This window comes from Nyctereutes procyonoides, unplaced genomic scaffold (genome assembly GCF_905146905.1).
Source record: "Nyctereutes procyonoides isolate TBG_1078 unplaced genomic scaffold, NYPRO_anot_genome, whole genome shotgun sequence".
NCBI classification, from domain to species: Eukaryota; Metazoa; Chordata; class Mammalia; order Carnivora; family Canidae; genus Nyctereutes; species Nyctereutes procyonoides.
Genome location: NW_026575140.1, coordinates 37,995,465 through 38,022,775, shown reverse-complemented (window position 1 = coordinate 38,022,775; position 27,311 = coordinate 37,995,465). Strand labels below are relative to the sequence as shown.

The window sequence follows — 27,311 nt, the reverse complement described above, 5'->3', positions numbered from 1 at the left end:
AGACAGGCTTTCTTTCCTGTTGGCAGTTTAGGACTTCATGGGGACTTGGGCAGAGAGCCCCATAGACTCCCCAGGGGGTGGAAAGGGCAGCAAGGGAGGGACTATCACAAGAAAATCTCTTTTCAGGCACCTGAATTTTGTCACTTTACCCTCTCACCTGTCTTCTCCACAAAGCGACTTCAACTACTCTCTCTACTCAGGGAGGAAAACAGGTTCAGAAAGGTGAAGTGGGTTTTCTGAGGTTATACAGCAAGGAGCAGGAAACTTAGATTAAAACTGTTCTGTCTACATGAGTCTCTATGCTTTTTTCTCTGCAGCACAGACCATACTGCAGAGAAGCAGTGGGCACAAGTCTACTTCTTTCTCCAGCGCTCCTGAGCTTAGAGAGTCAGCAGGGGATGGAGTAGGAACTCAGCGCCCCATGGGAAATAGTTTGAATTTTGGTTTTCTGCCTAAATCCCAGATTTAATCATGTCTTTTAGCAGGTAAGTCCCTACTGGCTCCAAGGAAAATTCCCAACCCCTCAACCTAACTTTCAGGCCTTCCCTTCCTCATCTCATTACCAATTTCCTTCAACACGGAGAGTCAGGCATCTGGCATCCCTAACTAACCCACTTGCTCTAAACATATGCTTTTCCCACTGCTTTGCTTGGGCTGGTCTTTTCCCTAGTTTGGTATGCCCTGCCCTGCATTGCATGAGAACTCCTGCACATACATCAAAACCCAGTGTCCTATCACAGTGTCAGGGCTGTGAAGGCAGCACAGTACAGGGACTGTGGGCACAAGCCTGGAGCAGGACGTCCTGTTTGTGGACCCTTTCTCTGCCACTTCCTAGCTGTGTAACCTTGGGAAGGTTGCTTCACCTGTTTTGACTTCATTGCCTCATCTGTGAAATGGTGATAACAGTAATGAGTACCTATTCCTTTAGTTTATTGGGAGGATGAAAATGATCAGCATTTTGATGATTTATAGTTTTCTATTTAGTACACTGGGCTATTAATTTTTCCTTGCTTGTCTGCCCACTAGACTGTGTGCACCTTGAAAGTAGGAACTGTGTCTTATTTGCCTCCCATAATTCCTACACAGAACCTAGAACCTGATTGACAAATATTCGTCAAAAAAACAAATAGATACATATATAAATGAAAGCAGATTTGAAGTGGCACACTCATGTGGGTATCCCAAGCATCTACCAGGTGGTTACAGCATTATTAACAGAATTAATGTCTACTGAGTGGTTTACTGTGTATCAGGCACTGTTTAAACACTTTGCCTTTTAGGGTGCCTGGGTGGCTCAGTCAATTAAGGGTCTGATGCTTGATCTCAGCTCAGATCTTGATCACAGAGTTGTGAGTTCAAGCCCCATGCTGGGCTCCATGCCTAGCTCCATGCCTGGCTTGAAACCCATTTTTTAAAAAGTTAAACACTTTAACACTCATTCAATTGTCTCAACAACCCTCTGGAGTGACTGTCATTTCATCATGATTTTATGGGTGAAAGACCTGAGCTACTAGGGGTTTCAGTGACTTCCTGGTGTTGTGCAACTAGAATATAGCAGAGCTGGCTCCAACATGGGCTGGCTCCAGCATCCCTGGTCATTGCCACCACATTGCACAAACCCTCGGGAAGGTACAGTGGTGGTGACTGGCTCAGTTAACATTTGCTCAGCAAGAGAAGGGTCCTGAAACAGCAACAGGTACTGAGAGAGAAGATGGAGTGAGAAAGGCCAATGGACTAGGCTGTGTTTGGAGCAAGCAGGTGGGTTTGGGACCTTCACTGCATATGGCCCTGGTACATGCCTCACTTCTGTCTGTGAGTTATTCTGGTTGTCTTAAAGGAATTGAGAGCGTATGGCCATCAGATAGCAGGTGTGGTCCTATCTGTGTACAGGAAGATGGAGAAGATGAATCCTTCCTTTTGTTTTGTGTTGTGTCCCTAGCATCTAGTGTAGTCCCTGACACATTAATATGTAGCAGTTGAATAAAAGAATGAAGAATCAGGAACTCCAGGATTCAGTAGCTTACGCAGGTATCTAAAATCCACTTATGTTACTTTAAGTCATTTCTCATGCATACATCAGAAAGCCCAGGTTAGAGAAGAGGGTACACATCTTCACATGATGAGATTCTGCATATCCAAGAAGCGTGGATTCTCTCTCATCACTGCCAAGTGTAGTGGCCCTCAAGAGCCCTGTGCTTCTGGAGCTCCAGTGGGTAGGGTTGCTATGAATGATAAGGCCCCCAAATGATCTCAGTCCTGAGCAAATATTAACACTTTGAATCAACTGCACCTCCTTGATTGTGGGGAAAACTTTCTGGAGGCTGTAAGAGAGTTATTGCACCACGTAATAGTCAGGCACGGGTGATATAGTGGGAGTGGGTGGCATAAATGAGTTTAAAGCAAAGATGGACTTGCACTTGCACTTGGAAACTGAAATCACGCGGTGAGGTTTGCTGGTAGAATTGCACAGTACACCGGAAAGAATGCCAAGAATAATGCAGATGGGTGACTGGCTGTCTCAACCTGGGTTTTCCATTGTGGCCAACTGTAAAATGGGAAAATTAATAGTACCTACCTCAGTGGTGTAGCAAGGAGGAATAAATGAATTAATACAAAAAAGCACTTGGAACGGTGCTGAGCAGGTAGTGAGCACTCAGTGAGCATTAGCATTAATACACACTAGGTACCCTTAAATACAACTAAAAATAAGAGACGGGGCCATTTTATCCTCACAAACCTTGCAAGATATGAACAGCTGGTCACATGACTCTTATGTGTTGTGATAGGTGCCATGATGGCAAAAATTCAGGTTGTTTTGCGACTCAGAGGATGGGTTTCCCTCAGCTAGATTTGGAGGGTCAGGGAAGACCTCACAGAAGGCAGAAATGAACAAACAGGAGGTGGTCACCTGGAGAACAGGAGAGAGGATGCTACTAAGCAGAAGTACTAGCAGTGTGTGCAGGGACCTGGAGGGAAGAGCCTGTCCATTCTGAGAACTCCAAATCAGGCTAGCTACAATGTGGAGTTGCTGGGTAGATTGGTTTCCTAAGGCTTCTATAACAAAATACCACAGACAGAGCGCTTAGTGATAGAAATGTATCTTCTCACAGTTCTTGGGGTTGGAAGTCCAACCCCAAGGCAGAGCACAGCTCTCTCTTCGAAGGTTTCAGAGAAGAGTCCTCCTTTGTTTCTTCCTAGCCTCTGGCAGCTGCCCACAAGCCTGACATTCCTTGGCTTACAGCTGCCCCACACCAACTTCTGCCTCTGTCTTCCCCTGGCTGTCTCCCGCCACCCCCCCCCATGTGTGTCTTGGTTTGCTCTTCTTATAAGGACACCAGTCATTGGACTAGGGTCCTCCCTAATCCAGTCTGACCCCATTTACCTTAATTAATTACATTTGCGAGGACCCACTTTCCAAATAAGGTCATATTAGGAGGTTCTGAGTAGAAGTGAATTTGAGGGAATGCTACTCAACCCAATATGGTTGGGGTGGCCAGGGGAGTGGAAGTGAATACAAATGAAAAGAAGAAAACTTCATATGGAGAGATTAATCATAAATAATAACAAACCAACATTTATGAGCATTTACGGCATATTGACCGTGGTGAGCATTTTACACATGTAACATGCAGACTCTCTTGGAAGGAAAAAGCATCAGGTTGACTGAGGCCAGAGAGAAAACTCAAAGCTCAGAGTTCACACAATGTGCCATTAGTCAGGGTCCCAGTAGGAAACAGATGGAACTCTTGGATTAGGATAATTCAAGACGGTTTTAACAAAGGGACCGTTTACCAAGCAGGGTAGAGAGAAACCACAAGAAGTAGATAAAGGCACCTGTTGTTACCACCCATGGGTCTAAAAGAGTAGTTACTGAAACCCAGAGCCCAAATATTATGTGAAAAGAGCCACTGTGAGAAGAGCTCTGACCTTTGGTTGAGGAAGGTAGCTGTTCAAGGTGACTATAGGGGGAGAGAGCCTGAATGGATACCTTGACTTGATTTCTTCTTCTCTCTAATCTCTTGTTGAGACCCCATTGGCCTACCCTAGCCAGAATCCAAAGGACAAGAGAGCCCATTCATACGTCAGCCATGTGAGGCACTGAACTAAGAGGGGAAGGCTAGATTGTGGATCTATAGAGGCAGGCAGACAACATCTTGCACAAGGACATTGATGAAAGGCAAAGCCTAGGAGGCAGAAGAGTCAAGTTAGATTGTGATGAGAAAGACCATTTAGCCTAACATTAAGAATGAGCATAGGATCTGGGGTGAGACAGACTTTCATTCAAATAAGTTGTTTCCTCCATGTCCAACTAGCTCTGTGACTTTGGGCATATGTCTCCTCATGCAGTTATTGAGATGATTAAACACACCAACACGATTAAAGTGCTTAATACAGTACATGACATTTTTTTTAAGATTTATTTATTTATTTATGATAGACACACACACAGAGAGAGAGAGAGGCAGAGACACAGGAGGAGGAAGAAGCAGGCTCCATGCAGGGAGCCTGACGCGGGACTCGATCCCAGGTCTCCAGGATCGTGCCCTGGGCCAAAGGCAGGCGCCAAACCGCTGAGCCACTCAGGGATCCCCAGTACATGGCATTTTAATAAATACTCAGTTGGCATCTACTGCTATTGCTGTTACCATGAACAACACTGGGCAGCAATCTATTGTCATGGGGCCTCTCTTGAAGGGCTGTGGGCAGTCACAATCACAACACACGGCACTAATTCATTCATTTGTACATTGATCCATTCAACATGTGTTTGTGATCATCCATTATGTGCCCATCACTGGTCTAGCTGGTAGTGGTGAATAAAGCTAATAAAATTCTCTATTCTTGTGGAACTTACATTCTGATGGGGATATGATACGAAAATGATGAGTGCTATGGATCAGAGCATAGCAGAGAAGAGAGATGAGGGGTGCTTGGGGGTGGGGTTGCCAGTCGAGACATGGTGGCAAGATGGATCATTGAGAAGGTGATATGTGAGCAATGATCTGATTGGAGTTTAGGGAGGGAAGCCATTCTGATCCTGGAGGGCTGAGGGTTCTGGGTAGAAGGAAAGACAAATGCAGATACTGAGGACAGAGCACACCAGAGAATTCAAGAAGCAGCAAGGATGCAAAACAGTGGGAACTGAGTGCAAACAGGTCAGGGAGGGAATGGGCTGATCTGTAGCCCATGGTCTTTTTTTTTTTTAATTTTTTTTTAATTTATTTATGATAGTCACACACACACAGAGAGAGAGAGAGAGAGAGAGAGAGAGAGAGAGAGAGAGAGAGAGAGGCAGAGACACAGGCAGAGGGAGAAGCAGGCTCCATGCACCAGGAGCCTGATGTGGGATTCGATCCCGGGTCTCCAGGATCGCGCCCTGGGCCAAAGGCAGGTGCCAAACCGCTGCGCCACCCAGGGATCCCTGTAGCCCACGGTCTTTAAAGGACTGTCTTACTCAAGACACAGGGGCACATTCTGCAGTCCTGGGCACCTCATATTAACACAGTTCCCCATCTATCAAATAGGCATAAGAATCCCCATTTTGTTTACCTCCCATACTATTGTAAGGGGCTGGGAGGAAGATGGGTTGTGATGTTGTTTTGAGCATAATTATTAGGCAAGATGATGTTTTTATTGCTTAGTAATTTTGCTTTAGGCCTCCTGCCGCTGAGTAGAAAGACTGCCCATGCCCTTGAGAATATGCCTGTGCTGGACCATTGCTTGACAGCAGGTTGTCGTGTCTTTTACAGAAACTCATCTTCTTCCTTTGCTTCTTCAACTCAAGGACCTGGTTTTTAAAACAGCAGTTTCTCCCCACTCTGCTCCATGCCCCAAACCTCCTCAGTGGAATTATAGGCCAGTAATTCACAGAGGCCTGTTATTTATCCTATATGCAATAAAGACGTTCCGTAGGTTATAGGAAATAAATGTGCTTTTTACTGTCATCCATGGTTCTTATTAAATGTATCTCCTCGGTGGGGAGATATCTTTGTGGGACCAAGCAGTTTTATGTCTGAGTGGCCAATGAGCTGATAATGGGTTTTATGTCTAGCAGTAGCAGCAGCAGCATGGCAGGCAGCCTTCGTTCACTGCAGTAAGGAATTGTGGATTTCTCACACCACAGCGTGTAAATACTTCTCATTAATGTGGTGGTCTGTACTAGCAAATAGAGAAGCTGGCATTCCCCATGATATCTGCTGGTGGAAACATAGAACACAAGAAGGCTTATGCAGGTGAGGCAAGAAGCCTATACCAACAATAAATGGCATGAAATTATGAAAAAGGATGGAGCAGTGGAGACAATACTTGGCACAGTGGAGTCTTTAAGTTATGAATAGTTTGGATTTTTTTTTTTTTATTGTGGATACAGGAACTGCTCTGTTATCTCTTTTGATAGGTAAGTGGAAGGAGCAAAGGCAACTAAAATGTATAGATAGTTATACTGGGCACCCAAAACTTCACATATACCATGTTTTTTGATCTACAAAAAAATAAATAAATAAAATAAAACAAAAAAACACTGACCCAACCAACCTACCAAAAACCCTGGTGAAACTGACATTTTAATCCCAATTTTATATATGATGTGAAAGGAGATTCAGGACTAAGAGACTTATAATTGATAAGTAACTGAGCCAGTGCTGAAACACTGGAAACTTTGTAGGACTGAGTGTCTTCATCTGTAAAACATGGATGTTAATGGCACACCTGTAGATTTGTACAGAAAGGACCAGCATGGTGTTGGTGTGTAGTTCATGTTTGGCAAAGAGAAAGTCCTGACCAGCTCTGTATTTCCTTGCTAACTTCTTCTCTCTTTTTTCGTCTCTGCAACAATATATATAAGTGAAAATGGGGAGCATGTAATGATGTGGGCCTATGGTACAGGTGAGATGATGGGAGGTCAGATCCAAACCAGGGTCTTATCAATATGACCTCATGTACAGTGGACACGGCAGGGCTCTTGGACTTTTATTTGAAATCACAGCATTGGTGTAGCTTGCAGAGTGATTTCACAGTGTTATTTAAATGTTAATATAGAAATTAGGTTTCCATCGCAATTGGGGAAGAGAAGAATGAGTTGATATTCACTGATACCTACCATAAAGCAGCTACTTACATATATTATCCTCATCATATTTCTAAGAGAACATAAGTGTCTTGAGGCCTGGAATTTTGGTCTGTTTTTGTTTGCCATGGTACCTGCAGCACCTAGGTCAGTATGTGGCAGATTGTAGAATATCAGTATATATTTGCTGAGGCTGTGGCTTTAGGAACAGCACACCAGGCAACACCCATCAGCCACATGCCACAGAGCAACTCATGAAGATAAAGCGATCTGGTTAATTCTCTCTCTTATTTCCCTAAATATTGCTTAGATTAATCCCCTTCTATCACACTACACATACCACATCCGAAACTCCATCATATTTTACCCTTATTCCTGCTGTAGTATCCACTTTGTGCTCCACACGGTAATTGAATCCATGTCTTACTATGTAGCCAGAAAGATTTTAAAACAATGCAATATCACTCTCCTGTTTAGTATCTGCCAATACCTCCATGCCTTCTGAATGTAGGTCTAATCTCTCTCAACTCACAAGAACCTGCTGGATCTGACCCACTAATCTCTAGCCCCCTTAGTCTCCTCTTTTTGTTCTGGACTGAATTACTTTTAGGCCCTCAAATGAGCCATTTTCTCTCTTGCCTCAGGGCCTTTGCACATACTGTTCTGTCTGCCTAGAACACTGCTCTATCCACCCTCCACACCTCTTCATACAAAATCTTCTGTCTAGATGATCTCTATTCATTGTTATAGATTCCATTTAATGTCATTCTTCAGAGGCCCTGCCTTAGATCTACCCCATAATGTTCCCAACTTCATGCTTCCATAATGCCCTGAATGTATTCTTTCAAACACTAATGGTTTTTATTTTTCTTATTTTTTATTTTTATTTATTTATTTTTTTTTTTACTAATGGTTTTTAAATACTTGTTTTCCCCACCAGGAAGGCCCTATGGAGGAAGGGGTGGATTATATCTTATTTACTGTATTGCACCCTATACAATACCTGACGTATAATATGTGCTCAATAAATATTCATTGTATAGATAATCATCATTTAAATACTAAGTGTCCTGCAGATGAAGAGTCATTCCCACTTTTCAGATGAGGAAACTGAAGTCCAAAGAGATTAAATTTCAAACTCAAGGTCACACAGAAAATGACATATTTAAGAGTCAAATCTAAGTCTGACTCCAAAATCCATGCTCTTTCTGCTATGCCAATTAATTGTTCTAACAAATCAAACATTCTGCTTGCTAGAAGGTCCCAAAATACTTTATACAGTTGGTACCAATTTGCAAAGAATCAAACAAACCAAACACAATCAGTCCATTCCCCAAATACTCAAAAGGCCCTGCAGAGCATTTCAGGGTGGCAGCGGAAGGACTCTTGGCATAATTATCATTGGAAAAGAGTTTGGAAATAGTTCAGGTTATTTATATTTCCCTTTTTCTAGATTCCTGATAAATAGTCTCTGATTTGACTTCCAGCTCACAGAGATGATCTCGTTTACTTCCTGGCCTCAGACAGTGTTAGTACTAGAGCCCATATTTCCCACACATATGGAATAGCATGAGGGTCTTTCATTTATTCTACTGTGGCCTACGTCTGTCCCTCCCCTTACTATTTATGTTTCTCATTTGACATGTGGTAATAGTAGGACACCCATCCCACCTGTTCTGTGAGATGCCACTCATTTGTACACCCACCAGAGGGCAGCAGCAGCAGAAAAGGACAGCCTCCCCCATGCCACACTCCATACCTTGCTGTCCAACACAGGAGCCTTGGGCCCCATGTAGTTATCCGGCACTGGAAGTGTAGCTAGTGCCACCTATTAAAATGATAATGTTTGGTTATATTCACTTAAAGAAAATATTTTAAGCTAATTTCACCTGTTTCTTTTTTACTCACTTAAAATGCAGTGACTTTTAATTTTAAGATTACATATGTGGCTCACACTCAAGGCCCACACTATATTTCTGTTGGACAGCACTGCTTGATACAATCTATAGAATAATAAAGCAGAATTTTCAGAATAATTACAATTTGAACATAATCTTTCATCCTATAAATAAGTATGTTGTATGAACATATCATAAGAATTAAGGGGGATCTTAGAGCTTATCTAGAATATCCTTATTATATGGCTAGAAAAACTGAGGCCCAGAGCAGTGAAGCAACTTTGCCTGAGGTTACACAGCCAGTAAACAACAGATCTAGTCTTTGAACCTGGGCCACTAGCACCAAATCAGTTTCCTTCATTCAGAGTGGCCAATACAGGCATCACAGAGCTTAGAATGTGTCCCTGAGAGCCTCCTACTTCCGAGGCACCTGCACCAGTGCCTGGCACATTGTAGGAGCATTTTTATTCAAATCCCACTTGGTCCGAGGTGCTGTACTACACTGCACAAAAGATACAAAGATAAGTAACACCCAGGCTCAGAAGATACCAGATGGATAGTAACCAGTTAAAATCATAAAACAGAACTACTGGCAAAATACAACTGAAAGCTAATATGGAAATATATTCAACCTCACTAGTAATTAAAAAATGCAAATAAAAATCATGGTGTTTCATTGTTTGTTACCTTATTCATATTCTTTCTAGTTTCAGAGGGACTTAAAGTAGTTCATAATCCTACAGTAGAAAAAATCAATAGAAAATAGAATCAATATAAAAAGTGGGGGGGGGGAACCCAGTTGTTCTTTCTGCAAATATGGGGAGGGGGATGAGGCTTCATTCCAAGTAAGTGGTTTGAACTTTATGAACATTTTAGTTACCATGGTGTCCTTTAACCCAGTTTGCTTGGCTTTAGAAAAAAAAATTCAGTTATATCCCATTGGATGTTTGATAATACACTGAGCAAAACATTTAACTTCATTTAGTGTAGGAAAATCCAAAATTCCCTGGCTATTCTTTAGTATCAAAATGAGAAATTCCTCAGGAGAAGAAATCAAGTCTTATTCTGTCCCTCAGTTACTGCCAGGAGACCTCACACATAATACTCAACTCAACAAAGCTTTACTGAGTGCAGGCAGATACCTACATTTATTCTGTGCCAGTTAGGTGCCCGTGCACTTTACAAGCCTCTTTATATAAATGAGCCCATTTAATAATCTCAAAATCATGAGAATTTGAGTCACCGTTTGCAGATAAGAAAAGAGACACTGAAAGAAAGAAAGAAAGAAAGAAAGAAAGAAAGAAAGAGAAAAGAGACACGCCAAAAGATTAAGAAACATGCCCTGAATCTCTGGTTACCAGGAGGCAGAGCTAGGATTTGAACCCATAATGTAGATTTTTCCAAAGCTTGTGTCGCTGTGTCCCTATGTGAACAAATGGAAGAATAAAGGGGAAAAAAAGAATACAGGAGGGGGAAAGAGAGAGAAAGAGGAATGAAGAGAAGGACAAAGATGGAAGGGAAGGAAGGCGTGAGTGTGGAATTACATGTCTTTTGGCACATAGTCTAAGAAAGACAGAGAAGGGTCAGAGTTTCCCTGGAGAAAATTATTCCTGGCAATTTAGAGAGAAATTTTCTAAAATAGCAGGTTAGGAACTCAGCCACCGTGGAAGGCTTAGTTCTCTGAAGTTCCCCCAGGACAGTCTCCTCTCTTGCCACCTCATTATCACCAGGAACAATCTGCATGGCCAATAATGAGGGAATCTTAATGCCGGCTGTCTCCGGAGTGGGTAATGGTCTTGCATGAAGAGCGCAGGTCACAGGATCAGGCCTGGATGCTGGATAGTGAGCTGTGTGGAGCTGCTGACTCTCCCCCTGGACCAACAGTCCATTAGCCCTTACCCCCTCAGCAGGACAGTAATGAGAAGGTGAGGCTCACTCCACAGACCCCTGCCAGCAGATCACAGGGTGGGGTGGGGGTGCTGCCTCCCCAGGGGCAAGCACATCCTGCCACCGAACCTGACCAGCCTGCTGTCCCTGAGGTGTCCTAGGTCTGCCTGCAGGATAGCATGTGTCCAGAATTCTAGATTCTCCCAAGCTCTGCTCCTAACAAAAGTGCATCTACATTAGTAGGGAGCCAAGTAGTAGGGAGCCAATTTGACATCTGTAACGTCCTTTTTAATTTCCAGTTGTGTATTTCCACCTGTGAGCCCATGCTGCTTAGTGGATAAGGCAAAGACTTTGGAGCCTGAGTTTAAATCCTAGCATCTCCCCCCTTCTATCAGCTGTATGACCTTGGGCATCTTACTTCACATCTATGAACCTCAGTTTCTCACCTGTCATTAGTAATAATAATACCAGCCTCATAGGTTTCTTTGGATTATTACTGTTATTAATAATCATAGCTAACACTGAGTACTGTGTGTCAGATTCTGAATTAATTGTTTTATACATATTATCAGTAATCCTTGTAACTCTACATGTGGGTATTGCTCTTATCACTAATTTACACAAACAGAAACTGAGGCTGAGACTGAGTTAGTACATGTCAGAGCTGAGACCTGAGAGACCTGTCTCTCTGACAGTCTGTAACCTTAACCACTATGCTCTCTTGAAATTATGAATTGAACACCTAGAACCAAAAGCCTGACACAAACTATGTTGTCAGTAATATTACCTATTTTCTCCAGTACTTTTTTTTTTTTTAACTAATGTATCCGTTAGGATCCAGTCAGGAAAATAGAGGTATTTCAAGCAGAGGGAATTCAGTACAGGATTGGTTGCATGGATGTTGGAAGAAGTGAGAATCCAAAGGCTTACATTGTGGCAAGCCAGACACCAGTGATGAGAGGAAGCCATTTATTTAATCCTCACTTTAGAGGAACACAGGGAGAAGGTGATGCCAGCAAATCCCAGAGACTAGGGTCACCTTCAGATGCTAGGAACTTAGAGGAACAATGGAAGAGTTGCTACTCCTCCTGGAGATGTCATCTCCTACAAACTTGACAAAGAAGGACAGACAGAAGAAATCTGAGATCAAAATGGCAGGTGCCTGGCATATCTAACAACTCCATGAAATAGGTAGGTTGAGATTATCGTCTTTTTTGACTCTGCCAAGTATCCAATCAATGGCACAATAGCGGTCCCATTTTATAGAATGAAAAAGTAAAGGCCAGACAATAAATAACAACCAGAGCTCCAAAGAGGGAGTCATCAAGGAAGGCTACAGAATGGGAGGGAAATTCCATCATGGATTATGGACAAGTAGGGTTTTGTCAAATGGCTCAACTTGTGAAAGGGTCTTCCAAGCAGTGAGAACTGAAGAAGTAAAGCTATGGATTCATGGATTGAAAGGTTTAAGCTGTATAGTCTCTGAATTTCCTGCCAATTATAACTTTTTATTTATTTTAACTTTGAAATCCTACTGGAGACTAGAGAGATACATAATCTATAGTTTTCCTAGGAACTTAAAGGATCCATTTTCTAATACTGAGCTAAATCCCTGGATCCCTGTTTCCACTGGCTATATGCTATCCCTTCATGTTGATGGAGAAGTTGATATGTGGGTGGGGAATGTGTTGCTAACAAGATCTACCCCGAAGTGACAGAGAATTTTGTTCTCTGGTTAACATAGATGGGAAACAGCAACACAGCAGCTATACGTTAACGTTTCAGTGACCCACTACTTCTAGGTTATGTTGTCAGAACCTTTGATCTGCATGTATTTCCATTATACAGACCCCTTTGCACTGAGTTCAATGGCTGAGCTTTGCTGCTGACATCACACCTGCCCTCTTGGAGTACCAACCTCCATTCCTAGTGGTGGATGGAGTGTTTCACGTGACGAAATGCAAATCTGATAAAATGTAGCCTTTCTCCTCCTCCTTACTTAAAATCCTTCAGGGGTGCTCCATGCCTTCAAAATAAATCTAAGCTCCTTTAAATATTGTGGCTCCCTCCTGAGTCTCTCTGTCCCCTTCCCTGAACTGTGGGTTTCAGGTGTATTGAATTGCTGTTCATGCTCTTACTTCCATGAGAACCGGTGCTGTCCTCACTGGAATATCCTTGCCCAGCTTCTGTCTCTGTCTCTGTCTATGGCTTCCTACGGGGACTTCTCCTTGCTTGCACCCCCTCCTTCTGTGTGTGTGTTTTGTTGCTTGCACAGAACTAGTGCTCAGTATTTGTAGCTTTGGGCATATGGGATCTTCTTGAAGGCCTGCTATATAGTAGCAATTTGGTAAATGGTAGCTATCAGGGTAGTGTTGCTATGTTTCATTTCCGCCTTCCTAGTACCTAACCCAGTGTCTGGCACACCTTAGGCTAGTAGATAAACGTTTGTTGTATATTTGAAGAAATGGAGATTTAAAAATAAAACATTCTAAAAGCCTCCATCTAGGAGTGCCTGGATAGCTCAGTAGGTGGAACATGTGACTCTTGGTCTTGGGTTGTGAATTTGAGCCTCATGTTGGGTGTAGAGGTTACTTAAAAATAAAATCTTGAAAAAAAAAAAAAACCAAGCCTCTGTTTATTAAATATGGTACTGTTAAAAAATTGTCTATAATTCGGACCTGCCTTAACATGCTCAGGTAGGAGCATGCTTCCAAGATAGTTGGCAAGAAGTCCAGTCCTGCTTTTATTAGACAGTCATTAAAGAAGCCAGCATCTCTTTATGCATGGCCCTCTAATTTTATTACCTTTGCTCCTCAATTCAGTAGCCACCTGTGACAAGGCCTCAACTTAACAAGCAAACCTTCTTCCTGGGGCAGATCTGCCTTGGCCTTTGACTGCCAATAAAGAAGAGCCTTGGCAGATGAGGTGAATACTTGTACCTTCTATTATGCATCAGCTATCCAAAGGCCCAACCATTTGGGCATTTAAACTGTCTCAACTGGGAGGTTGGTGTGGGATGTGAGCCCTTTGATTAGAAGAGATACCTGGCCCAGCACCCCGCAGTCAGACTTCAGTGTCATACATTGCTCTGTCTCTGAGAGTGGCTCATTGATCAAAGGATTCTTTCCCCACCAGCCCTGATGCAGCTTCCAAATCCTACACAGACTAGAGCATAAGAGCAAGCCAGCACCAGTCCTAGCACATTAGAGGACTCCTCCTTGCAGTCCTGGGGCATTGTCACAGAGCAGGGTGGGAGAGTGTTTAAAGGTCTGTGTCCTGCAGCCACACTGCCTGGATGGGAATTCATACTTTGCACTGACACTTGTTAGCTGCATGACCTTGGGCAGGTTACTTCTCTCCTCGATGCCCCAGGGCATACAATTTAGCATGAGGATAATGGGAATAGTGACATGGATAGGGGGGCTTAAATGAGTATATATGGGTGTAATAGGATAGAGAGCTATGGCTGGTGTATAATAAGCACTATATAAGTTTGGTTCTTAATAGTCATTCTACAAACATAAGCCGAGACATGCCGAGTATTATTCTAGGTGCTATATAAGGAAACAGATGAAAAGATGTGCTTCTACCCTCAGTGATCCACTTCTACAAGGAATGAGAGACAAGTAAGCAAATCACTGCAGGAGTTTGCTAGAAAATGAAGGTTGCACAAGATTCCTTAAGAGTTCAGAGCACCTGCCCAGGATTGTCAGGGAAGGTGTTAAGGGCTTCACAAGGAAAGACACTGGAGCTAACTGTTAAAGGGGGAGGGGGGAGTTTGGCAAAAGGATTAGGAGGAGAGAATATTCCAGATGGGTTGGAGATGCAGAGCTAGGGCCCAGCGTGGCCTGTTTGGGGAACTGTCATGTGTAACTGGCTCCTAGGTATGATGAAGCAGGAACAGGTGAGGTGATGCATCACACAAGGGCCAGTCTTTGGGCTCCACATGCAGCTCTTAGGAGCTGAGCCACAGTTTCCGTGGGTTAGGAGGACTCCTTCAGAATTATGAGATTTGGTGAAACAAGAGAATTGAGATGGATACTTTTTGTTACACTTAGAACTATTGTTTATTTTTTAAGAGAAAAAAGTAACTAAAAAATTAGACTTTCATGATATCAGTATTAGACCTGAGTTTCAGAACTCGCAAGTAGTGTATCAGTGTGTGAACTATTTCTACTTGGATGTGTGGTATATTTTTAACTCTATGATTCTTCTGACCAGGGTTCTCAATCCAAAGGAAACTCATTTAGCCTGAAGGTTCCATACCAATTACATAGCTTTATAAGGTCAAAGTAAAAGTTGGGAGTCATTTTATCTTCATCTGTACTGGTAGAAATTACAGAATCAAGCTGCTTTAATGAGAAAAAGCACTGGGAAGGGAGAAGTGAAAATGAAGGTGTCAGCACCATCAGAGACTGCTGCTGAGTCCGGAAGCTAGAGGATGAGCCTGGGTTGGGCTGTGAAGTCCTCTGACAATGTAGTCTCAAGCCCCGAACTAGTTGCCAGGGCTTCAAGAGGAACAGACATGAAACACAACATCCTTCCACCCTTATTAAGATTTAATCCTGCTTTCAACAGGATTGTAATGTTATTAAATTAGATTTTTTTTTCCTTCCTTAAAAAGGGATTTAACTTTTGCTTTCCTGACATCATAATCAACATGGAACAGATGCAAAGGGGAAATTGTGTGACCACTAGTAATACGGACCTATACTTAACATGTAGCATGCAAAGTTATTAAAATGGAAATTAATTCTTTTTATTACTATCGTACCCTATCAATTAATTTGGTTGGAGGTGCTTATGAATATGCAATCATTCTTCCCTGCTGCCTGTCCCTTAGTCTATGTGTGTGGAAAGCATTGGTGAAGCAATAGGTCGAATTTTAGATGCCTCCGCTAGCTTTGCTACCACTCTTTGCTTCCTACGAATGTTGCTGGTGGTGATGGCTGACAGTATTGAATTTCTTTTTCCATGCCAGGCTCTGTTCTAAGCATTTTACAACCATTGTCTCATTCAGTGGTCACAATAAATTTTTGAAATGGGTACTTTTACTGTCCCTATATGAAGAAAAGGAAGATGTGGCACAATGTGGCAAAAGGGCCTTCCTGGGGTTTCGTAACCGTTCTGACTCTGAAAACTGTATTTTTCACTATGGGCTACCCTGCATCTCACAGATTCCAAAGAAGGGACTAGGACAGGGCATGTATCTCAGACACCAAGCTCCTAGAAGCTGAAGAATAGTGTTGGGGATCTGGAATGGGATAGAGGGCTCTGACCTGGGGACACATGTTTTAAAATAAAGTTTTTATTATTATTTAGGTATGGCAAAGCCATCAGATCAGGAAAAGACTGTCATTCATAGTTTATTGCTCATAGATCCCAAGAGGAGGGGCACAGCATGGTACAGAGTCCATATGGAAGCTCCAGGTTTGGTCAGGAGGCAGAGGGAGTGAGGGAACTGTGGGCCAGAGCCCTTATTGTGATTTCTGTAGTAAGGAACATTAGGCAGGCTAAACCGGTTTAGTATTGGCTAGTTTGAATAATTTCAGTGGGCTCTGGGGCATAGGGGCTGTCCCTAGTTGTTTGGTGCTTGACTGTGGGGTGATTAGGACAGATGGATGGTGGCCTAGAGTGTTAGAGGTTGGAGGGGGGTATGGGATCTGGACTGGTTTATTTGCATCTGAGAAGTGCACTCCAGGAAAATTTTTTACTGTCTCTAGGAGTTAGCTAACTCTGGGAGGAATGCTCCCTGAAGTATCAAGACCCCATACATCAAAGCATCAGAAATACAAAAAATAAAATATATTTAATTGAGCAAGCCCTCAGTTGGGGGGAGAGGGGGGTTGCTGTGGGAGGCCCCTAGGGGGTACCCAAGTGGGAAGGAGGAAAGCAAGCCAGGACAGTTGTGCCAGTAAGAAAGACCTGAATATACAGTGGTCTTCGTGATGCCTAGGAAGGGGCAGGAAACTGGAGACATGGAAATTAAGTTTCAAATTATCATTTGCCTTTTGACAGTATCCATAATGTGCATATTATACTTTATATGCATATTAACTTTGAGGTGTGGGGAGTAGATTATGAACCATCTTTTCAGCTGTGCCCATCCTCTTTGGAAACAGGCCCCGTCTTGATCGTCCTTGCACATCATACAGATTCTTTTTTTTTGTTTAAAGATTTTTATTTATTTATTCATGAGAGAGAGAGAGAGAGAGAGAAAGAGAGGCGGAGACACAGGCAGAGGGAGAAGCAGGCTCCATGCAGGGAGCCCAACATGAGACTCGATCCTGGGTCTCCAGGATCCCGCCCTGGGCTGAAGGCAGCGCTAAACCGCTGAGCCATGGGGGCTGCCCACCATACAGATTCTGTGTGAGACCTGCTCTCTCAGAATGGAAGGGCCCTAGTTCATACCTTATTGCTAAATCTTGGTTCCTCCATAATACCCCATCGGGCAAAATATTTCTTCAAGTGCCATTTGCAAACTATGGTTTTGGTAAGAGGGAGGTTGTCAACACAGGTGAGAGGAGACCCAGGAGAGGGGCCATAGTCATGGATTCAGGCTTGACTGGTAACCACTGATTCACAATTGCCTCCTTTCTCCCTTACTTTGGAAAAGCCAGAGAAATTTCATAAGGCGAACTGAGATAGCACTACTACAAAACCAGCTACAGGTTTGCTGTATAAGTACAGTACTTGGATAGTGGGATGATCTGTGCATCGCTTGCAGAGGCTTTTTAATCACCCATCCAGAACGTTAGGACTCCTTCTGGATACCTCCTCTTTCCCATCCCCATCCCCAATCTAATAGCCTTCAATCTCATTTCTGCCTCCAAAGCATGTCCTGGAATGTCCACAATCAATGTCTGCACCAGGCCTGAGAAGCCACAACTGATTATCTCCTACACTTCTACAAGAAATGCTTCATGAGCCTCTTCATTTTGCTTCTTGCTACCCTCTAATCAGTCTTCTGTATGTGAGCCATATAAATATAGAAGATATCAAGTCACTCTTCTCCTTAATACCTTTTTATAGTGTATCTGCTAGGGAAGGCCAGCTGCTGTAGCAAAAGGAGCAAAACTATAGAGCAGCTCACACACAAGAGTTTTTACCTGAATGAATGAATAGCTCAGCAGGGCGGCCTCACTCGATGGAGTAATTCAGGCCTTGTTAATACGTATTTCCAGAGATCCCCTAGGTTGGATTTCTTGGAAGCAGATCCTGAAACCAGGATTCATATGAAAGTGATCTAGTAAGAAGTTTAACTGGGAAAACTGATTCAGATATAGGGGAGCCGGACCAGGAAGGAAAGGAAATCAAGCAAGAGTATCATATCTAGCAAAATCCCAGGGAGGTAACTTTACACTAATCCTGCAAAGCAAGATCCAGTGAAGATGTAGATCCCACCTTGGCGTTGTCCCCTCAGAGAAAAGAGCTGTAGTATTTGAGTCCATTCATTGGTTAAGGGCTGCCTCTAGGGAGACATACCTTCCCAGATACTTCTAGCAATCTGTGTGTGCAGGCAGAAAGGGGTTCTGACACCCTGAGGGCAGGTCTTGGATTAGGAGATGCAGGTGATGGCATTTGGGAGAGAAAGAACACCTGGAGTCGGCTCTGCAGGAAAATGATAGAGATCCAAGGAGAGATGGGTGGGGGCCTCAGAGCACCTGTTAACTCAAAAGCACCCTGGGGGCTTCATTCTAGCGGGATGGAGAGGGCCTGGGCAGCTTAAATGGACCACACTCAGAGATGAGTCACATCAGGTCTGCTTACATTCCATGGGCTGGAACTCAGATTCAGGGCTGTCTCTAACTCCAAGGGAGGCTGGGAAGTGTGGTGCAGCTGTGTATGCAGCAAGCAGAAGACAACATAGGTCTCCTGCTACAGATATTCTCTCTTAATACTTGAATAAAAATCTATCCTTCCTGCCAGGGCCTACAAATCTCTACATGCCTACTTCTCCAGCAGTGTCACCTATTCCTCTCTCTGCATCCCCACCACACTCCAGCTGCATCTGGGCACTTCTTTCTCATGTGCCAGGCTTTATTACTGCAGACTGTGTAAAAAATTAGCAGGAACCTTTTGGCCTAAAATTACAATATTTTCTTATAATGACAAAAGTGTTCATTTGACCTTTGAGTAAGGGTGTTTGATGGATTGGGATAAAGTAGGTAATGAAACAATGAGTCATACTTAGTAGAGCCTATAAGAACCATAGCTAGCCTTAGATAAATTCACAGAAAGCAGAGAGCCAAACCTGTCTGTGGGCAGCATCTGGTGGCCTCAGGTGTACTTAGCCAGGTGCATCGTCTCATCATCACTGCTGCAAACGCAGAGCCCACTGTGCCTGGGCTGTCTCTCTGATTACCAGTTAGGAGCATGAGCATGACCTTGGACAAATTCATGAACCTAGATGTTCCTCGATTTTCTCATCTGTAAAGTGGGACCGATAATTGTTCCTGACTCATAGGATTATTGGAAAGATCAGATGAGTTAATATAATAGAAAGGGCTAAGCACTTTATAACTGCTGTTATTACTATTAGAGGACCTTCGGGGCTATACAACCTGCTACTCCAGCTTCCCTGCTCTCTCCCTGGGATGAGATTCAGAAGGATACTTTCTTGTTAGCGACTTCTTTTCTTTTAGTGACTGCTTTCCTGCAGCCCGCCTCAGGCTAAGGGATGTTGGGAGGCAACAAACACAAGTAAGCTCCAGTTTAATATGAAGCATGTGTGTATGTGCGTTTTCCCTGCATTAGGCGCAACTTAAATCAAAGAACCTGAGACCTATTGGCAAGCAGTGCTAGAATCTGAGTGATGCCCATCCCATGTCTTTCCCCAAAGCTGCAGTTTTCCTTGAGAACAGAGCTCACGTCTCTCCATGGGCCAGGGGCTTGCTTTTCCTTTATGCCACCAGGCCTGGGTCTGGTGCTGCCTTTGCGCATCTCCCAATCTCACAAGGTGCCATTCTCACACACTGCAGTGATGGCCCTGACCTGTGTGCTCGTTCAAGGGGAGGTAGACTTTACTTCTTGGCGGGACCAGCAGCATGCATATGCAAGATTGGAAGAGATTCATGCTGGCCATTTGCAGGCAATCCATAACAGCTGAGTTATGGAAGTGGAAGCTTCAGTTTTCATTGTTACTGGATTCATTTGGGGAAGGAACTCCAGAGGCTGCAAAACCAACTCACTTTTTAAACAAAAAGGCATAAGGACCAGGAGGACTCAGGTCAACTAGTTAGAGTGATGTCATTGAATGTCTTCTTTGGGATGAGAAGTGATCATTTCTGGGCCAAGTGCTCCTATAACAGATGTAATCTGCAAACATTCAGTCCTTGTCTCTAGTACCCTCTGGTCTTCTATTCCTTTTTTTTTTTTTATAGATTGATTTCTCTTTTTAAATTTTTATTTATTTATGATAGTCACAGAGAGAGAGAGAGAGAGAGAGAGAGAGAGAGAGAGGCAGAGACATAGGCAGAGGGAGAAGCAGACTCCATGCACCAGGAGCCTGACGTGGGATTCGATCCCGGGTCTCCAGGATTGCGCCCTGGGCCAAAGGCAGGCGCTAAACCACTGCGCCACCCAGGGATCCCTAGTCTTCTATTCTAACTGGGGCCTGGCAGACCAGAACTAAGACTGTGCCACTGATACTTAAGTTGGAGAAAATCCTTCAGTTGTTTGCCTCTTATTACATAGCAAATCATCCCACCATTAGTGGCTTCAGGTAACAACACTGGATATCTTACAATCTCTGTAGATCAGGAAACTGAGGCAGCTTATATGAGTTCTCTTGGTTCTGGATTCTGGCTACAGCTGCAATAATACTGGGGACTATAGTCATCCCATGGTTTGGCTGGGGCACGATCCGTTTTCAAGCCCACTCACTGGTTATTGGCAGGATTCAGTTCTTGGCAGGCAGTGAGACCGAGGGCTCAGTTCTTCTGGCTGTTGGCAAGAGGCTGCCCTCAGTTCTTTACCACATGGGCCTCTTCATAGGGAAGCTTGAAATATGGTAGCAAGCTTCATCAGGGTAAGCAAAGAGAGAGCCAGAGAGAGTGAGTGAGTGCCAGCAGGATGGAAGTCATACTCTTTAGGAACCAAATCATCAGAGTAACATTCTTTCCCTATTGCTGTGTTCTGTCTGTTAGAAGCAAGTTACTAGGCCCAGGCTACCCTCAAAGGTAGGGAATTACACAGGGGCTTGCATACCAGGAGATGGGGATCATGGTGGCCATCCAAGAATTCCAACTGTCACCATTCCTTCCAGCAATTTTAGAATTCTCAAATTTCACTCTATCCCTAGACATCATACCACCATGCATGGATTATAATTAGGTTGAATATGTGTCTCGGTTGGCTTGGAATAGGACCAGGTTAAATGATTAAAGAGAAAAGATCACTCTAAGTGTAGAATAACAATGCCTTGAATATTTAAAAAAAAATGTCTGTAGAGATTTTCTTCATTTTCATAAGGTAGAAGTGCTTTGCTTAAGAAAAATTAACTTTGTCACTCTTAATTAATCTATTTAACACATATTTGTTGAGTGCTTTCTAGATAGTGAGGCTATAAAGTAGAAAAAAAATATTATCCTCATCCTCGAAGAAGTCAGATGAGAACATGAATACTAATAGTATTGTGCAAAATATGCTGTGAGAGGGGGTGTCATGGAATCAGAGATGCGGGCCTTTGGATTTTTCTGAAGGTTGAATAGGAGTTAGCTGGTTAAAGGATGTCTCATTCAGGTTCCTAACAGGAAACAAAGGCCATGTTCAAAATGGGATCATTGAAGGAGGGTTTATTCTCAAAGATGAGCTTATAAGGTATCGTGTGGGTCTGTGGTAGTCAGCTATACCACCCAGTCCCCATGCACTGAGAGGAGTGCAAGTCCTGTAGCGTTGGTCTCCTTGAGGGAGGAGAGCCTTCCCAAGGTTTCTTTCCCAGCTCTCATTGATCTTGTAGGAAAGAACCAAGGGAATACATACTCTGACCTCACTTCCCTCTTTCCCTTTCGTCGCCTGCCAAACCCGACTAGAAGCCAGAGGCTCTGAGGACCCTCACTGTGGCCCAGACGGATTAGCCTCAAGAGATATAGAGCAGAGTGGGAAAGTGGAAGGTGTGTCTGGAAGGGCAATAGAAGCCATCTGCCACCGTGGGTTAGTCACACCCATTCCAGAGAAAGGGACCATAGTGAATGGAGTCCTGATGACCTTGTACTAACAAATATGATCTGAAACAAGAGGAAAGAAGCAACTGAGCCTAAAGAAGCAGGCAGAGGGTAGGTCATGGAAGTCTCCCTGGATCTTTTACAACATTGTCCTGCCTGAAACAGCCAGCCCATGCCCGCCCTGAGGTCAGATAGTACCTTCAGTAATATATACAGATCACACTGTCCATTCCTGGGCTGTGCAAAAAAAATATATAGAGATTCTACCCTGAAGGTGGTAGAAGAGATTTTAGCAGGGTATTTGTGGGATCTGCCCTGAATTATGGATGAGGTGGCTGTGGGGTTAAGGGAAGACTGTAAGGGGGCTGGTTAAAATTCCAGCTCTGCCCCTGCTGCCTTGGGACTTTGCACAAGACCTTTAAACTCTCTGGTTCCCAATTTTCTGGCTGATAAAACTCAGCTGGCAACTCTGGCTCTCTGAACATGAAGATTAGATGAGATAGATGTTTTAGAAAATACGAAATGTTCAACGTAAGCTTCTAGCACACAGTTCAGCCACTGATTTTAAGAGGCTGAAAGTAAGGAGGGAATTAGCATTTTGGGCACCAGAATGCCAGGCGTTATGTTTGAACATTTTACATTGAATATTCTGTTCACTCCATGGATCACCCCTAGATAGCTATTATCTTATTTTTCAGAAGCGGAAAGAGAGGCCTGTTTTGATTACTGATTAGGCACCATGCCCAGGAGACATGAAGGTAAATAAGAACTAGTCCTGGCCTTTAGGAGTTTATCATTATGGTTACTTAGGTTGTTTAGATCAGCGCTCCTCACATTGTAATGCACACCTAGCATCATGTTCAAATACAGATTCTGACTCACTAGTACTGGAATCTGGCTGGAAATTCTGCATTCTCCCAGATGACATAGATGCTGCTGGCCTGAGGATGGTATTTTAAGGAGGTTAAAGGTCAGATTCAGCACACACACACACATACAAACACACACACACACACACACTTAAACACACATACACGTTTTTATCAATACTTGCAGTCATGCTAAATTGAAGCAGGGAAAAGATCTCTTACAGCAATTCCAACTTCAGGAAATGGAGAAGTAGAAGGAGAAAGCTTTGTGCTCTAGTATTTAACTGAAGAGCAGTCACTAAGACCAGGCATTCTGTTCCAGAATCTAAACCTTCCCTTGTTGGGGCTGAGCAGAATATTGTTTTTCTGCCCCTTGGATATATCCCATTATGAGCTTTGATCAAAGCAAACCTTTCCCTTTGAGGCTTGGGGCACATGTTAATGGCTTTGTTATTCGCATGTATCTGCATATATTTGCAAAGCAATTCAACTGCTTCTGATGGGGAGGAGCAATAGGGCTGGTGGTTGAGTCTAGGGTTTAAGCATCTGTCTAAAGCTTGGTCCATAGCATCTCATCTTAAAAGCAATCTAACAGCAGAGAGCTGGGGCAGTCCTGGTGATTGAAGGAACTAAGAACTCAACTTCCAGCTGCTTAGCTGGTTGAAGATTCCAAGCCCTTCACGGGAGCTTTTGGTCACAGGGAGCTTTGCTCCACTTTGAAGCTACCCATTGCTTCCCAAGTATCTTCCTTTTTTTTTTTAAAGAATTAATTAATTAATTAATTAATTAATTAATTTGAGGGAGAGATGGGGGGAGCAGCAGACGAGAGGGACAAGCAGATTTCCCAATGAGCACAGAGCCAGATGCCAGGCTCAGTCCCACAACCCCGAGATCATGACCTGAGCAGAAATCAAGAATTGGATGCTCAACCTCTTGAGCCTCCCAGGTGCCCCCCAGATATCTTCTTAAAGTGTTTCTCTGAACAGGCCACTCTCCTATTCAAAGACTTTCCTTTGTTCTCCATTATCTATGAGAGAAAGCAAATCTTAACATGACACTCAAAACCCTCCCTACATAACTAGGTCCCTTGGCTTCAGCCTCCCCTCTGCTATCTCCCTTAGGTGGGCATGCTCTAGCCAACTGAAGCAACTCTTGTTTTCCCTAAGCCTTATTGATTCTCACCTTTAAGACTTTGCTTTTGTCAGTTCTTCAGTAAGTGCCTTCTCCCTACTTTCCTAACTTATGTCCACATTCTATCCATCCTTCAAGACTCAGCTTCAGTCCTGTCCCCTCTTAGCCTCCTTAGGGAGCCTTCTTGGAACTTTCCACCTGGAGAAATTCCTCCCTCTTGTGAACCCCCTCAACATTTTAGCCATGACCTTCTTATTGTGTGAAGTTTTTTCTTTGTTTATGTATTAGGAAAGTCCTGGGTCATTGCATGTCTTAAAGGCTGCCCATGCCTATGTGTGTGTGTGTGTATACATATATACATAGGTATATATATGTATGTGTATAAAAAAGTGCTTAATAAAACTTAATAAAACTTTGAGTACATGAATGAATGAAAGATAAGACAGATGGCTTCTGAACTATGATTTTATGGCAGCATATTTTTCAATGTATTCATTCTTTTAATACATATTTATTGAGCTCCTGCTCTGTTTCAGGCATGAGATTCTGGGAGTACAAAGGTGAGGAGAGGAGAGTCCTGGCCCCCCAGGGGCTGTTCTGGGGATGGGGCCATCTCATGTTCTTTGTTTAATTAAGTTGGCTACACTCCAACTAGTTGCTTAATAATAAATGATTTGAAAAATCTGAAAACATCTGATATTTTTACAGATCAGTGACCTGTTAGATGAACAGGCTAAATCTTGTTTAATCTGTGCTTCTGTTCATCAAAGAAGTGTTTTGGTGTGGAGTGTGACAGCAAATTAGATTGTACTTTCATTGTGCTGTTTGCTCTCCCCCCATCTTAAAAATAATAATGGTATATATTTTTGGTAGAAACCTTGGAAATAAAAAAATGAATAAAAATATCTCATAATTTCAGAGACAAGAAATCAATGATTATTAACATTTGGCATATTTCCTTTTAATTTTTTGTTTTATTTTTAGAAATGCACACAAAAACACAGTTGAGTCATGCTTTTTGTATCAGACTTTTACTGTTTTTTTTCCACATAATAGTATACTTAACTACATATTTTTTGCATGTTGTTAAAAATTCTTGAAATGATTTTAAATTACATTTAGTGTTTATTGTATGGATGTGTCATAATTTTTCAACCCTTTCCCCATTATTTATAAAAGCTAAAAATGGGAAACAGCTACACTATGAACATCTTTGTGTGTCACTATTTTCCCTTGTCTGATCATTTTATTAGCATTCTTGAAGTGGAATTAGTGAGTTCAAGGGTATGAATATGCTTAAGTCCTTTCTTTTCCTTTTTACCAGTTTTTCTTTACCAGAGATGGTTAATTCTTCTCATTTTATTAGGATGAACCTGGCCTCAACTTTCTTTAATACCCTTTTGTAATTAACGCAGAGTGTACCGGCTCCAAGCCCCCTCCCTCATTAAAGCACAGCAAACAGCTTCAAGATCTTTTCTTTGAGACAACATCCCCATTCACCAATATCCACAGTGCTGGCCAATGCTGCTCCTGTTGATTTTTTTGTAGTCTGGGTGATGGATTTTTGTAACAGCAACTCTAAGTGGACTTGACATCAGAAACACTTTTTTTAGTGCATCCAGCCTGCATTTTGATCTTTTAGCTAAAATATACTGTAAGCACTTCTTTTGCTCTCAGACTTCTAGAAGAGCAATCCCACTGAGACTGTGTTGAATTAGCCTGAATCACCAGCTTCTCGTTGCTTGCTGGGATAAGGGCTATCCACCCATGGACCTCTCAAGGTCCTGGTTCTCATCTTGGTCTCTTTCAACTGTGGAAGAATCAAGGAGCTCATTATTGTCAGCCTTAATACCAGATAGTGAAACTTCACTTTAATTGAATCTACTTATAAAACTCTCACATTTGTGTAATCCTCTACAGTTTACAAAGCACTTCCAAGGGCATCAGCTAATTTGGTCATCACCATCTCTCTGCAAGGTACCTATTTATACCTCTACTGTTTCATAGGCAGAGTAACTGGTATATAAGCAGTGCTTGTGCTGGCATTAGTAATGGAAAGAATGTGGGAACATTCTTTGAAAACATATATACTCAATTTCAAATACAACTAATTAGTTGTATTAAGTAAGTTCTCTGAGGATCAGTTTCCCCTCTGTGTGTGGAACAATACAGTTGATTCTTATTTTTTGCAGATTCTTTGTGAACTCAACTACTAAAATTTATTTGTAATTCCCAGATTGATATTGGTGGCACTTTTGTGGCCCTTTTGTTGCACAGAGCAACAAAAATATAAATTGCCCAATAGGCGTGCACCCAGCTGAGGTCACACAAGTCAATATTCTGTCTTTTTGTTTTGGTGATCATACTGTAAACAGGTGTCCTTTGTGAGATCTTTTTAGTGCTACATATTACATTTTTGTGTCCCTTTTTTGGCGATTTCACTTTTTTTTCCCACTTTTTTTTCACACTTTTTTCTATGGTTGAACCTCAAGTATAGTACTGAAGTACTATCTTGTGTTCCTAAGCAGAAGAAGGCGGTGATGTGCTTTATAGAGAGAATATACATGTTAGATAAGTTTCATTCAGGAGTGTGTTACAGTGCTGTTGGACATGATTTCAATGTTAATGAATCAATATGTATTAAATAAAATGTCTTTAAAAAGAAACACATATAAATAAAGGTATGTATTGATCAGTTGATGAAATTATTGTGACCAGAGGCTCACAGGAACCTAGCCCCCTAGGAACAATGGCTTAGTATGCACACAGCTTTATAGAACATTACTGCAAATAACAATAATGATTGTATCTATTTTATGGGGTTGCTGTGTATGTTAACTAAAGATATGCGCAAAATGCCTACTATGTTGATGTTCTATAAGGGAAGACTGTATCCTACTGTATGAGGGAGCAGAGACTATGAGAAGTTACCTGCCTTGTTTAAAATCATTAGACCAGAAAGTGGCTCAGGTTAGTAGCATATGAATCCATTCTATCTGAATCCAAAAGCAGCAATCCTCAAAGCATACAGGCTACATCTAGGAATAATCCCACATGGAAATTAAATGCTTTTTAGTTCCTTCTGACTGCTCTTGACTTAAAGATTTTATCTACATGACTGAATTCTGAAAAACCTATTTACACCACCACTACCACCATCTTTGTGCCAGGCACGGTGCTAACCATGTGCCATCTGGTACCTCTTCATTGCATATTGATCATATAAAGTAGGCATTATTGTTATTGTGACCATTTTAGAGACCCAGAGAAGTTAAATGAATTTTTTCAAAGTCCT

At 42.6% G+C, this 27,311-nt stretch overlaps 1 protein-coding gene across 1 annotated transcript in view; it reads left to right on the top strand.

Moving 5' to 3' along the window:
* Nucleotides 1-27,311, top strand: part of DAB1 (DAB adaptor protein 1) — a 1,111,289-nt gene that overhangs the window by 166,609 nt on the left and 917,369 nt on the right. The gene's annotated exons all lie outside the window — the stretch shown is intronic.